Source organism: Chelonia mydas, chromosome 4 (genome assembly GCF_015237465.2).
Source record: "Chelonia mydas isolate rCheMyd1 chromosome 4, rCheMyd1.pri.v2, whole genome shotgun sequence".
Lineage (NCBI taxonomy): Eukaryota > Metazoa > Chordata > Testudines > Cheloniidae > Chelonia > Chelonia mydas.
Genome location: NC_057852.1, coordinates 82,746,650 through 82,760,515, shown reverse-complemented (window position 1 = coordinate 82,760,515; position 13,866 = coordinate 82,746,650).

Genomic DNA, 13,866 nt, shown 5'->3' with positions numbered 1-13,866 from the left:
TATCATTATATTTTATCTTTCACAATTATAATTACAGGAACTTCTTGGAAGTAAATGGAAAGGTATATATATTATTATAGCAACCAATTCATAAAAAGAAGTTCATGAATAAAACATAAAATGAATATTTTCCTGGAGTGCTTTATCCTTTTTGTATTAGATTTGGTAAACAGTTGTAAGCAAAGTTGAATTTTTAACACGTTTTTGAGTTCCTATAGTGGTTGCTAATCTATCTGTAGAGAAATTAGCAGTTATTTTTCATTGTTTATCTTCTTTCTATGGCCTATGGCTGAGTGTAGAATTGGGAGAATACCACAAAAGTATTTCCACGAGTATTTCAGTTTGTTTTGGCTATGCTCAGCCCACTATTGTGTTCACTTTCCATGAACATGCAATTGTTTTGAGTCAAATTCACATGAATGGTTGCAAATAAATGAATTTTGGGGCAAGATTCTCAGCTACGTTCCAGCTCCTTTATACCTCTCTAGCAGTGAAAAGGGGATAGAAAGCAGCTGTAATGGACTAGGTGAGGATTCCTTCCAGTGTTCCTATCCCACAACCCAGCACTGAGTGGAGAAGGGACATAGCCAGAGGCACTCCACTCTGACAGACTGGTTTATAGTCCATTGCAGATTGTGTCTAGCTGGCATAAATTAGAGCAGCTCATAGGTTGCTCTAATTTACACCATCCCTGGAGCCATTGCAGGTGCCCCAGGAAAATTAAATTCTGACAGTCTTTTTCTTCAAAACCTTCCACTAAAAAAAAAAAAGGCTTTCCACTATAAGAATGCCAGAACACTGAGAATCTTAGCTACCTGTAAACCCCTACTAAAGAAACAAAAATAAATTAATAAAATCTTTGTTTAAAAAAAACCCTACCCCATGCAGAGTTTTGCCCCCCACCCCCCCAAAAATGGAGACATGCCAGAGACTCCATAAATTCCACTATGGACATTATTGCTATTGATTTTTACATGGAAAGTACTTAAATATTGCAGTGATGGGTGTCAGAATAAAAAAGATAGAAAAATATAGGCAAAAATGCAGTGCACGTGACAATTTTCTATGGAATCAAACACATTTTAACACAGCAGGGGCCAGTGTTCTCAAAACCCCTTGCCAGAGTTGTGGCACGCCATCCATTTCATGAGCCAGTCAAGGTTGCAACCAAGACAGCATGCTTGTACAGTTATATCTATAAATGTGATGAGTGACAATTAAATCTAAAATCTACACCCAGCCATTAAATTTTGAAGTAACTTATTATATTCAGGAATGAGGCTTTGGGCAAAGCTAGTGTAGCCAAGAAATTAAAGCTTTAAAAATGTTATATAACTCCCCAATTGTGTTTTATAGTTTCCCTACCTAAACTTCTTCCTCTCCCTGAAAGATTCATTGCTGCAATGATCTCTTCACATGCTCCTCAAGAGTATAAATCTTACACTGACACCATAAGAGTGCAGAAACAGTAACATGTGACTTATGTGACCAACCACATCTAACTCCAACACAGTTTACATATTGCGAATCAAATATCCACAGCAAGTTGTTCCTGATCAATCCCAAGAGAGAAGACATTTTAAAAGGGTACGTTTTAATAATAAATAGGAGGGAATTGTGATCTGCTTGTGGACACTCTTCAATCAGAAAAAGGGTAAATTATGTGTACATATTTGCTGTGAATTAGATCACATAATTTAGATACAGATGAGTCCAATATTATGTGATTACATGACACATAGAGTGTAAAAGTGGACTTACAGGGGAGTTATCTTCCAAAATGTCATCATGGGGAGACCATAACACACACATGTATGTGCGCACACACAGAGACACAAACACACATACACACCAGGAAAAACTCCAATCTTCTCCTTCCTTTTCCTCCAATTCTTGACTTCCATCCTGAAATTTCTCAAATAATTAATAAGTATGTAGTCACTATACAGACACATAAACTCAAAAATATGGTTTATCTACTTAATTAGTATCCAATGTGCATATAACCATTGTTGCAACTAGGTTTACAGCATCAGTTCAGATTTACAGTACTACATATTTAATTTTAAAATAGTTGAAACTGGATAACTATGCATCCTAAGGAGATGTTGCTATTACATAATGCCAGTACTAAAACTCTTTTTTTTTTTCATTTTTAATGACATTTCACATAAAATAAGGGGTCATTTTCTATTAAGGTGCCATTTTAAAATAGCTTAGAAAGGTTTCTATTAAAAATTAATAGATCTTATGAGCATGTGTGACCCTAACATTATCTCAGTGCGAGAGAGCAAGGGCTTACTGGTATCTGATAGTGAGTTTCAGCTGGCCTGACCAATTGAGTGTACTCCAATGCATTAAAGTTATAAAGTGTATATGATATGTGTCATGTAAGGTATCTTTGGAAAACAAATAACAAACTAATCATTAATATTATTGCATGGTGTCTGGATAGTAAATGCCCAAGAGGCCATACCAATATGAAAGAAATGTGAAAACAAAATATGTTTACCAGACAAGTCTGGGGAGTGCGTAAACAGGTTTCTCCCAGACAAAAGACACGCAATGCCTCCAGACAGGTGTCATCAGAATCTATTAGCAATCACATGTAAAGTGGCCATTCATTTGCATTCTTTACAGGGCAGGAACAGGTCAATTTGCCTTTTAGCAACCAACATGGAACTTCCTTCAGTAAACTGTGCAAGTTGTCTCTTTACAGGAGCAAACAAACCACCTTATTCCTCTGAAGGTCCAGGAATGGGCTGGACATTGCAGCCTGGGAGGGGTGTTTGATTACACCTGGGAAGATGACCCCTAGTTGGTAGATGCCAGAATGTGGCTGGGGTGTAACAAGAGGGCTGCTGGATTGAGAGTGCTGAGCCAGAGCTGCTTAACACAGAGACACTCAGTGCATGCTTACCTGCTGGCTGCCAGTGTCCAGGTTGTGGCCCACAGCCTGGAGCATTTAAGACACTCAGAATTACAGGGCAGGTGGTGACACAACCTGTCACTGGCCTGGGCTGCGCTCCATAAGGTGACAGCATGTTGCAGATATTAACAGTATGTTAGAGAGACAAGGTGGGTGAGGTAATATCTGTTATAGGGCCAACTTTTGTTGGTGAAAGAGACAAGCTTTCAAGCTTACACAGAACTCTTCTTCAGGTCTGGGAAAGACACTCAGAGTATCAAAGTTAATAAAAGGTGGAACAGATTGTTTAGCATAAAGGGTTAACATGTTGTAAGAGACCATTCTAGGAGAAGTGGGCAGTCAACACCTCTGCAATCATAAGACAACAGAGGGTTGGTTAGTAGGTTACAGACTATTTTAATGAGCTATTAAACCAGTGTTGTTGAGTCTATGATTTTCAGTGTGTAACAAAGTTATGATTTTAAGCTCCCAGACTCATCTTTTGGAAGTGTTATGGAGGTTTCCTTTGGGGATGAGGACTGAGAGGTCAGATATGGAGTGCTCATTTTGTGAAAAGTGTTTGCCTATGGGTAATATGGTGTTTTTGTATTTTATTGCTTTTCCGTATGAGTTCATTCAAAAACATAGTGATTGTTTGGCTTCACCCACATAGATGTTACTGGGACATTTAATACACTGGGGGAGATAAAACACATGTTGTGACAGGCATGTGAGGGACCCAAGGATCTTGAAAAGTATGTTGCAGAGGGCATCCATCATCATAGAAGTGGAGATATGTCTGCAGGTTTTGCATCTGTTGTTATGGCAGGGTCTGGTGCAGATTTGCGTTGGTGGGTCCTGATCTGTGGGAGCTTTCTTCTAATGACAAGCTTGGCAAGGTTGGGAGGATTGTCTGACAGTCAGAAGAGGGAATTCAGAAAAGATATCTTTCAGTATTGGTCGTAATTGTTTAATGATAACCTATATGAGTTCCAGCGTCAGGTGGTAGATGACAATTATGGGTGTTCAATTGGTGGCAGGGGAGTCTACTGAAGCAGGTTTTCTCGGGGTATTTGGGTGGCCCCTTCCATGATGCAATGTACTTCTCTGGTGTAGTGTCCTTGTTTGGCGGAGGCGGTTTTAAGTGTGTATCCCAGAATTTCTCCAGGGAGTATATTCTGTAATATCTGATTCCTGGCTGTATTTAACAGATTACTTGGTGTGTTTGGGGTGGTTAATGGATCTGTGAAGGTAAGTATGACAATGCATCGGTTTCTTGTATATAGTTGTCGGTAGTAATATGTGTTTATAAATGATTGTGAACACAGAAGGTGTTGTCTCAGTAGTTAAAACTCATGACCATAAGCAACATATTGTCCTGTTATATTCTATAACAATTGACTAACTTTTCATTAACACAACTATTAATCAAGTATTAACCCTTTACAAAATATTTACAAATTGAATCTTAATAAAAATTGTGACCAAAATAAGTGACACAGTTATCTACATGATATGTAGTTAAGAATAAATATAGCAGGACAGAGTTGAAAATAAGACTATATAGATGTGTAATATGCTTTTGCTTTATAGCCAGGCAAGTTCCATACCCTCCAGCTGGGATCTGCAGATGGATCCTGTTGAAACGGATCTTTTAACGGCCCACAGCTGGGCAGATGTTTACCAGTACCAGAGAGAATTCGGAAACCAATATGCTTAATGCATAGTCATTTATTTGAGACAGAATCACACCAAGCAGTTACGGTGACATGGTATACATTTTTTCTATAAACCTCAGTTCCCCAAGCCTAAACCCTCAGTAACTATGTTGGCCTTACACAGTATCCTGACTGGCAAACAAAGCAGATATATCTACCAGCTCTGAAGGAGGCTACTTATCTTTCTTCTTTCCCCTCTCTGACACTTGGTCTGTTCCTCGAAGCAGGGCCTTGGTGACCCTGATGACCTCTGGTTCTAAGTTCCCTCGAGGCAGGGTCTCGGTTACCCCAACGACTTCGGGCTCACAGTCTCAACCCTCTTAGGATGTTAATTGGGGAATTGATCTGACTCATTTACTTTGCTTAGCATTTATATACCTTTTTTTTCTCAAAGGAATCACATGTTCCAGAAATATGCCTTGTAGGCATTTATTACTGGTTTTCTTCATAATTTTGGAAAGGATTGCAAAGCAGACCTACAGATCAAAGCTCATTCATGGTTTACCCTCTCATAAATCATTCACTGAAGCTCTTAGCATGAGGTTATCCAAAAAGGGTCATTTTGACCTATGTCAGCACCAAGCCCACTGATCACATGATCTTACATGTTCTTTAGTTTGTGAGCAGGTTCTCAACTGATATATTCCACAGTTCAGGGTTAAAACACACACGCCCGTCAGGTCGTTGTTAACCATTCCAGTGCAGTTTCAGCACCTCCAATAGTTTTCCACATCATTCATCTAATGCTAAGAGAATTCTGCTCCCAGAATCCTCTAGCACATTCAGACATACCAAGCCATACCAAACTCATGCTTGCCCCATTTATACATATAAATCACAGCAATTCATAATAATTTGGCACTGTCTCAACAGATCCCTTCAGTTGGGCCATTAAGAATAACTATACACTGATTAACAACATAGTTAAGGCTGACATTGTATCCTCAGACTTGTTGCAATCTTGTGATGCAATGTGTTGCTTGTGTTCTGAGTCTCTGACAATGGCATATATGTTTTCTTTCTCAATTATTTCCAAAATATTTTATTTCTTTCTCAATTATTTCCAAAATGCACTATTTTGTATAAAGTGTTTCCAGTAGGAGGCTTTCTCCCAAATCCTCCTTTTTAGCACATTTTTAAATTGCTGTGTGCAAAAATGACTACTTATAATGCCATTCTACCTACCTAATGTAGGAAATGTTCCCATATGCTAACTGAAACTAAACTGCCATCAAACGGTCTTCCAATCCCAAATTTATTTTACTACATAAAAGCCTTTAGTCTAGATTCCTTGTTTTCTTTCTTCACCACTATACCACTTGTTGCCAACTTGCTTTAAACATAAATAATACAATAATGGAGAAACATCCCCTCTGGTAAGACACTTACATCGCTTTCCAGTATCAGCAGTTACAGATGACAAGTATAATACCAGATAGTTGCGTACAACATCATATGAATTCTGCAAAAAACTTTGAGTGGCATGTAGATCTAGATAAGAGGAAAAAGCAAATTAAAGTATATATTAGGAAGGGAAAGTCCACTCAGGTGCCTGAATCTTCCTTCCACTGTTTGTGTATACAGTTGTCCTCTCTTTTTATTCTCCAGAAACATCAGGGCATCTTATGAAAAACATAGATCTGACCTCCACAGCAAGCCCCAAGCCTAATAGCATAAAAAACATGCAGTCCCGATTCACACTTTTCTGCCTCACTCTAAAAGTCAGAATAATTTTCCAATAAAAAAGAGCAGGACAAGGTACCAAGATAGAATACACTTTTAGAATCCTGAAAAATAAACTTGGATTTATGTCCTATTGTTCAAATTTTGTTTGTCAATCAATAGTTGCCCATTCTGGGCTACACTGTATTTTATCCTAAGTCCAAAGTAAGGGACAATTTGTAATTCCCAGTTTAAAAAAAGACAATTACAAATGTAAAGAAAAATGTTGCAAAACATGAAAACTTTTAAGACATCAGCATCATCTCACAAAATTTTCCTTTTTCTAAAGAAAGCTTTTTTGAGACAGTGGGGCTCAGGGAACCTCCTTAATCTGAAAAACTTTGATCAGTCCTACTGAGACATATTTTCTATAGGGAAGCTATTTAATAATGTGTTTTAATCAGGGTTGCATACAGGATTTACAAAGTCTAAAGTGAGGGTGGATCCCCTCTGCATCCCAGTTCCAGGGCCAAATTCAGAGGCAATATAAATGGTGGTGAACATTACACAGTGATAAGGGTGCTTAATTTACAAGCTGAGGGGACAGAAATGAGAAAGGATCAGGAAAATCCACTAACAAGAGGGCATAGCCAGGTGTAAGATACCCCCATATTTAATCTTACACATCTCATTACACCCCCTGTTAATTTTGAATATTTTTACCAGCTCTTATGCCACATCCACTTGTAATTTACACTCACTTGCGGACATGTAGCTTACACCACCATTTATCATTCTTTTGATTTTTAGCCTTAAGTCTTGAAAGCTAACTGCTGTGTTCAGTCAGTCACATTACTGTGGTAAAAAGCTAGTTACCTGGGGCCAAATTCAGCAGAGATGTAAAAAGTGGTAGTAGTTTGTCAGAAAAAATGGGTATAAATTATAATTTAGAGTAACTGGCAGCAATTTATATTCAGTGGGTGGCAAAATAAATGTAAGTCGTGCAAGGAGGAGGTTCTGATTTTCATCTCATGCTATTTTATACCCTAGTGTGATCAAAAATCAGTCCTTGAGGTAGTGAAAGTGAGGTGTGTAGCTATAAAAGCAATTAACAGCAGGGTATACAATAAACTGGAGTTGCACTGGTACCTGAGAAATTGCACATTTTTAAAAAATAGGATATAAATAAGAATACAAACAAATAGAAAAAGGAGAAGGGGCGGAATGGGAGATGGAAAAGATGACGGTGGAAAAATTCTACGAGCTACATAGTAAAATAGATTAATAGATTTTTAAGGCCAGATGGAACCATTGATACCTAGTCAGACACCCTGTATATCACAGGCCATAGAACTTTTTCTAATAACTCCTTTATTGAGGCCAATAACAAATGTGTGACTAAAGCATATAAGGACTGGGATACTGTGAAGGGAACTGCCTACCTGGACAATTTTCCTCACAGAGAGCCCAGCTGAAGTCAATGGGATTCCACATGGGCAAAAGGGTATGTGCACGTGAATTCCTTTGCAGGACTGGGGCCTAATACGTTAAACTCTTGTGGGTTTTGCCATGCTTTTGTTTGTTTTTTTGTTTGGTTGGTTGGTTGGTTGTTTTTAAGGAGACTTTCTAAACCACTTCTGTATTTCACCTATTAGCCACTGTTTGAACATACGAAAATGAACTATACAATACATGCATACAACAATTCCAGTGAATTTCAAAATTTTAGAATTAATGAGAATCTTATGTGGGGGGAGACTTTTTCAAAGCAACATAAAATAAAATTAGCCTTAACCTAAACAAAAAGCTAAAATATATTCCACAACAGCTGCAATGTTGACAAGCAGTAAGTCAGACAAATCAGGACAGAAAGAAACTCTTTTTTCCATGGAAGTCAATGGAAAAAGCACTAACTAGACTCTTAATTCTGATTTTGAATCTTGGACACAAATTGGTAATAAAATAATAAATAAAAATTATATTAAAACAAAACTATATTTACCTGCATATTCTTATAAAAATTATATATTTAAACTTGCCTTTAATCTGGGGACAAAATGTTGATGTCCTTGATTCATGAATTTATTACTGTCTTGATTTCTTTACCTCCTTTTTGTTAGCAACAAAAGCATGGAGCACACACATCCATAGAAAAATTGAACATTCATAAATAATTTCTTAAACAGTGTATACACACGCACGCACACACACACACATATAACACATGTCCCTATTCACAACTGTAAGATTGTCTAGTTTCTATTCATGTGAGTTAACAAAATACAGGATCATAATACTTTGTCATAAGTTTAATTTTCCATTAATCAAACCTTCATGTATGACTGGAAGGCTTGAAAACTGCATACTCACTAAGCTTTTTGTTTGTCCCCAAAAATCAACAAGTTCAATGTTAAAAGCAGTTGCAGACTGGTGACTGGCCTGCACACTGGAAAACTGGTAAGTACTGGTGAAGAAAATCCCTCCCCCTCCCTCTTCTGCCCCTCCTCCCCCTCCACCACCCAGTTTGATTTTCCTATTAGTTCCCTACAGCAAACTGTCTCCATTATCATGTTTCTTTTTCTTTTGGCTTATGTGGCTGTGTTCCAGTATTTACTTGATCCCTTTCCAGTAATGTACAACATCTTCTGTTAGGTGCTAGAGACTTTGATTTAAAGAGTAGAACTTAACTGCAAACAACAACAACAAAAATCCTGCACAATTAGTCTCCAAGTCCCAGTGTGAAACTTAGTGGGGGAGCCCTGGTTTGTTAGAGCCAGTGTTGAAGTTAAGGGTCAAGGTCAGGATTTCACAATCTATTCAAGCTTTAATCAAACTTGAATCCCAAGGACATTCTTGGCTCAGCAATAATACACAGTGGAACTACTGCCCAAGCTCTTTTCCCATCACAAGGGAAAGATTCATTATTGTGCTTTATTTTGTGTCCAGTGAATGTTAGCTTATTTTTAATGTGAATCTAATTAGGGGCTCAAAACTGATATGCGCCTATACACACAACTGTTGATATTGCATAATTTAAAATGAATGCTGCAAGACCCTCAGAAGTCGTGGGTGGGTGGGGGGGGAGAAAGCAGCATCAAGAAACAATGGAGGTGCTCTTACAATCCTGTGATTCTCTCTTCCCCCGTAGCTGTTTTCCCCACAGCAGACTCCTTCTTATCAGTAGTTGTCTTGTGGAGGGAAAAGGCCTAGGACTGTTCCTTTGTGGACAGGGAAGTCAGCAGGCCCCATCTCAGGATGTACTCCATCTGTTTCTTCCCCCAAAATTATTCCCTCTCCTTTATTTCTCCCCTCCTCCAGTGTCATGACCCTTGGGTCCTAAATCTGGGTCTGCAGGCTTCATATGGGATAGCCATGCTCCAAATCTTCATCTGGCAGCCTTCTGATACTTCTATTCCAGGGACCCATGAAACCGAGCCCCAGTTTGAGGTTCTGCCTCTGCAATACTATTGGTGGAGTCCTGGAACAGTTGACTGGCCTGCTCACCCTTTTTAAGCCAGCAGCAGGAACAAAAAGCTATCTGAACAACTGGGATCCATTCCGTTCTGGAGTGTGTATCTTCGCTCCCTGATTTCCTCGCATCTGATTTGTTGTTCTGATCTGCAGTTTGTCTCCTGACGCTAATTCCCTCCCGCCCCCCCACTGGTATCCTGACCTGGCCTGACTCTGGTTCCTGACACGTGGTTCTGATCTCCAGTTTGTCTCTTGCTTCTGACTTCCTGGTATCCTGACTCCTGTCTTGACAGTGAACTCTGCTCTGACTACATGACCCGACTGTGACATCCAATTCCTGTAAGTGCAGAAGAAGGGGTTTTGTTTTGTTGGGGGAATTTGGAGGCAAGACAGATGTGCCTGTTAATTCAATCTCCATTCATTTCACCACTACATGAAGGAGGAGGAGCTTCTGCTTCCCTTCCTACTGTACTGAGTTGGAAGAAGGCCACTACTGAGTTTTCCTTGCTGCTCAGTAGGGTAGCCAGATATAAAACAGAAGTAGTAGGGACAGTTACAAAAACTCAGTTACACTCAGTTAAGAGTGGCTTAAAAATCACAAGATTTTTATTTAAAAAATTGGGCATTCTTTTTGCCTGCTGGTTTCTGAGCCTTTAGGGTTACACTCATGTTTTGTCCTAGGCCCGGGAGGTCTGGCAGGGGTGCTTCGAAAAAGCGAGGCTCACACGCTGCAAAACGGCGAATTATTGGCTTTATTGAAGGCAAGTGACACACCCGCAACAGGGACTTCAAGCGTTGCTGTCATGGAGGCGGAGAGCCCAGTGCACAGGAGCAATGCCTGGGACGGAGTTCAACGAAGGGGCGGATAGCAGGCATTAATATACACTTAACATTATCAGCTCATGTATATTTACTAAGGGGTTGTGCTCCTTTACTGGCAAGGGGCCACACGAGGCAGTCAAGGCCGGTTGAGGACCAGTTTCGACCTGTTCCTCATGTCCGACACTGACTGATAGTAACCTTCTGCACGAGAAAGTGTTCTTCCCTAGCTAGGCCATCACAGAGTCTTCCGCAGTCCCTTACACTCCTCTCCTCGCTTTCTTGAGCGACGTCAGGGACCACAAGGATAGGTTACGGCGGGGGTGCCGCGTGCAGCATTGGGAAACCAAGCCATGGCCGCAAAGGCAGCATAAATATAAGCCAAAGAGGTACACAAGGCCCAAAACGAGGCCTTGGATAAGGTGTGCAGCCCAACCTTGTAAAGAGGAGAGCCAGGACCAGAGCTAGGCGTCCCCCTGCTGTTGGTGGATCCTTTCCGCCGACTGGCGGAGGCGGTGTAAGTCGGCCTCAGTGGAGGGCCAGGCATCTGTTACATTAAAACAGCACATGCCAATAAACTTTTGGCATTGGTGGCCATGTTGCAGTAGTAAATAATTAACAGCCAGTCTGTTTTGCAACATTCCCTGGCGTACCTTGCCCAACTCCTGTGAAAGGAGTGCGAGGACTGTAGAGGTCAGGTTAATGGCTTTTGCAACAGTACAGGCAAAGTGCTCCACCGCATGATAATTGTGTACCACCAACCCGGGAATGCCAATTAACGAAAAAGCAAGAGCCGCCGCCTCCGGTTCAGAAAATAAGGTTACATTAGACTTACAGGAGGAATTGAGAGGGACGGTATCTCTCCTGTGGCGGGCCGGGAACTGTGAGGGATGTGGAAAAATAAGGGAGGCCACTTGGCCAAGAGCACAGGGGCCCCCTGGCTGGGATGTAGGTGTATTGGCTGGGATGGCTGGGATGTAGGTGTAAGTGGCCTTGGCTGGGATGTAGGTGTATTGGCTGGGATGTAGGTGTAAGTGGCCTTGCCACATAAGAGGAACCATCCTATGGGCAATTTCATATGCCCATATGCAAACGGAACAGCAGTGCTTTTATTACAGACCAAGTCCCTGTTTGTGAGGTTTGTCCCAATTGTCGTGGAGTTTACAAAGGAGATACAGGAGGGGGCAACAGTTACAGCAGCAAGACAAAAAGAATACATAGACACATCCAAGTTATTTTGGGCTGGACCTAAGGCGTACAAGTTTGCATAGGTAATATTTTTATCAATCATTTTTATTAAGGAATAGTTCTGCATAAGGGCCGGTGCTGTACAGATGCTGATGAAACAGGTTTCCATTAAGGCACCCACGGCGTACATACGTGGTATGCAAAACGATGTCGCATTAACAACACTTTGGGCTAATACCAGCCAGGCGTTCACAACGGAAGTTGCAGCTCCTCTTGCAATACTCAGAGAGAGCGCTGTGCTAAGCGGGAGAGCGAGACCATACGGGCAGTATGTATGCCCATCCTTTCCCGGTAGCGAGGACCACCGCGGCCTGTGGTTCTTGCTGCGGTAGCGTTCAGCACACGCTAGCTAGCATGTGCCACTTGGCCTCGCTCGGGGCACTGGTTTCCAGACCTATAGGAGGCAAAGGAAAGCGTTTATACAGGGCCTTCCCTCGCTTCCATTGCAAAGTCTCGGTTATAACGTTAGTACAAAAGAGGGCGCCCAACGAGCGGTCCAAACTCAACCAATATGGGGGATAAAATCTTAAGCCCAAAACCAATGGTGTGATGAAGAATAAGCATGGTGGCTCACATTGTAGCTGCGACTGGGGGCGGGCCAAGGGCCCACCTCTTGCCTGGGCTGCAGAGCAGAGGGGTGTGGCGCATATAAGGTCACTAGACCCTGCGTGGGGTCGACCACACCCGGTGTGTGGAGGAGGTTTACGCGTAGGCAGGTCGGTGTGGTAGGGGACAAGGTCAAACGCTGGAAGGGTGTTTGGCCACCCAAAGAACGATTATTTAGCAGCCAGACAGCTTGGTCCAGTACCCCCGACCAACCGCGGAGCGTATGGGTGGGGGTAAGGCGGTGGATCTGATTCTTCAATAGCCCATTCAGGCGTTTAATGAGGCTGCTTGCTGTGGGCATGTACGGAAGGTGGTAATGCCAGTCTACTGCCACATCTGCGGCCCAGGTCTGCACCGCCTGGGCCATAAAGTGGGTTCCTTGGTCACTCTGCAGAGTGCATGGAGTCCCGTAACGGGAGCATAATTGCTGTAGTGCAGCTAATGTGGTGGCTGTGGCCGCGGTTGCATTAGGATACATGAAAGGCTGGTATAAGTGTCGACAACCGTAAAGGCATACTGCCAGCGTCATTCCTGAGGCAAGGGGCCAATATAGTCCACTTGCCAATCCTGACACGGCCCAGTAGCTCGGTGGGAGCAAACCGGACAGCTGGGATGAACCGTTCGACACGCTGCCAAGGGCAGGGAGGCACCTTGGCGGAGGGCAGCAAATTGCATTGCTCGTGCTCCGCGGTGGCCTCCTTCCACATGGTACCGCTCTGCCAGGTGCAAGACCTTTCCTCCGGCCATGTCATCGGCCGCCGCATTCCAGTGGGCCTTGGAAGTGCTAGCCTTAGTGTGGGCATTCACATGTCGCACGGACAGAGGGACCTGCTAGGCGTAGCATAGCAGTTGTTGCCAAAGTGCGGCTCCCCACAGGGGCCGGCCTGCGAGTTCCCAGCCCTTCGCCTCCCATGCAGTTATCCAGGTTCGGAGGCCCTTATACAGTACCCAGCTGTCTGTATACAGGTACGCCCGTGGCGGGGCACTCTCAATCGCTAGGGTGGCGGCCCGCAGCTCGGCCCATTGGCTGGAGCTGGCTATTCCCCAAGCCATGGCAACTATGTCTGCACAGGGGGCATATGCTATGGCCCGCCACTGCCGGGCCCCCTGAGCTGTGTAGGATGCTGACCTGTCCGTAAACCACGCATATTTCCGCTCCTCCATGGACAGGTGGTCCACCGGAGGGGCCTCTTCTATAGGGGAGGAAGGCACAGGGTCCTCCACTGGGGGCAGCTCATCGGTGAGGGAGGACACGTGCTCAAACTTGATGGCCCCCTATAACAGGGCATGGGAGGTAGAGAGAGAGGGCTGGCCCATTAGCATGCGCTGCTGCAAATAATGTTTCCACTTAAAGTGGGTGGCAGCCTGCGCAACCCCTGTTTGTGTCTGTGCCTCTGCCCGTACCCAAAGCCCCAGGGGAATGGGCGTGCGCAC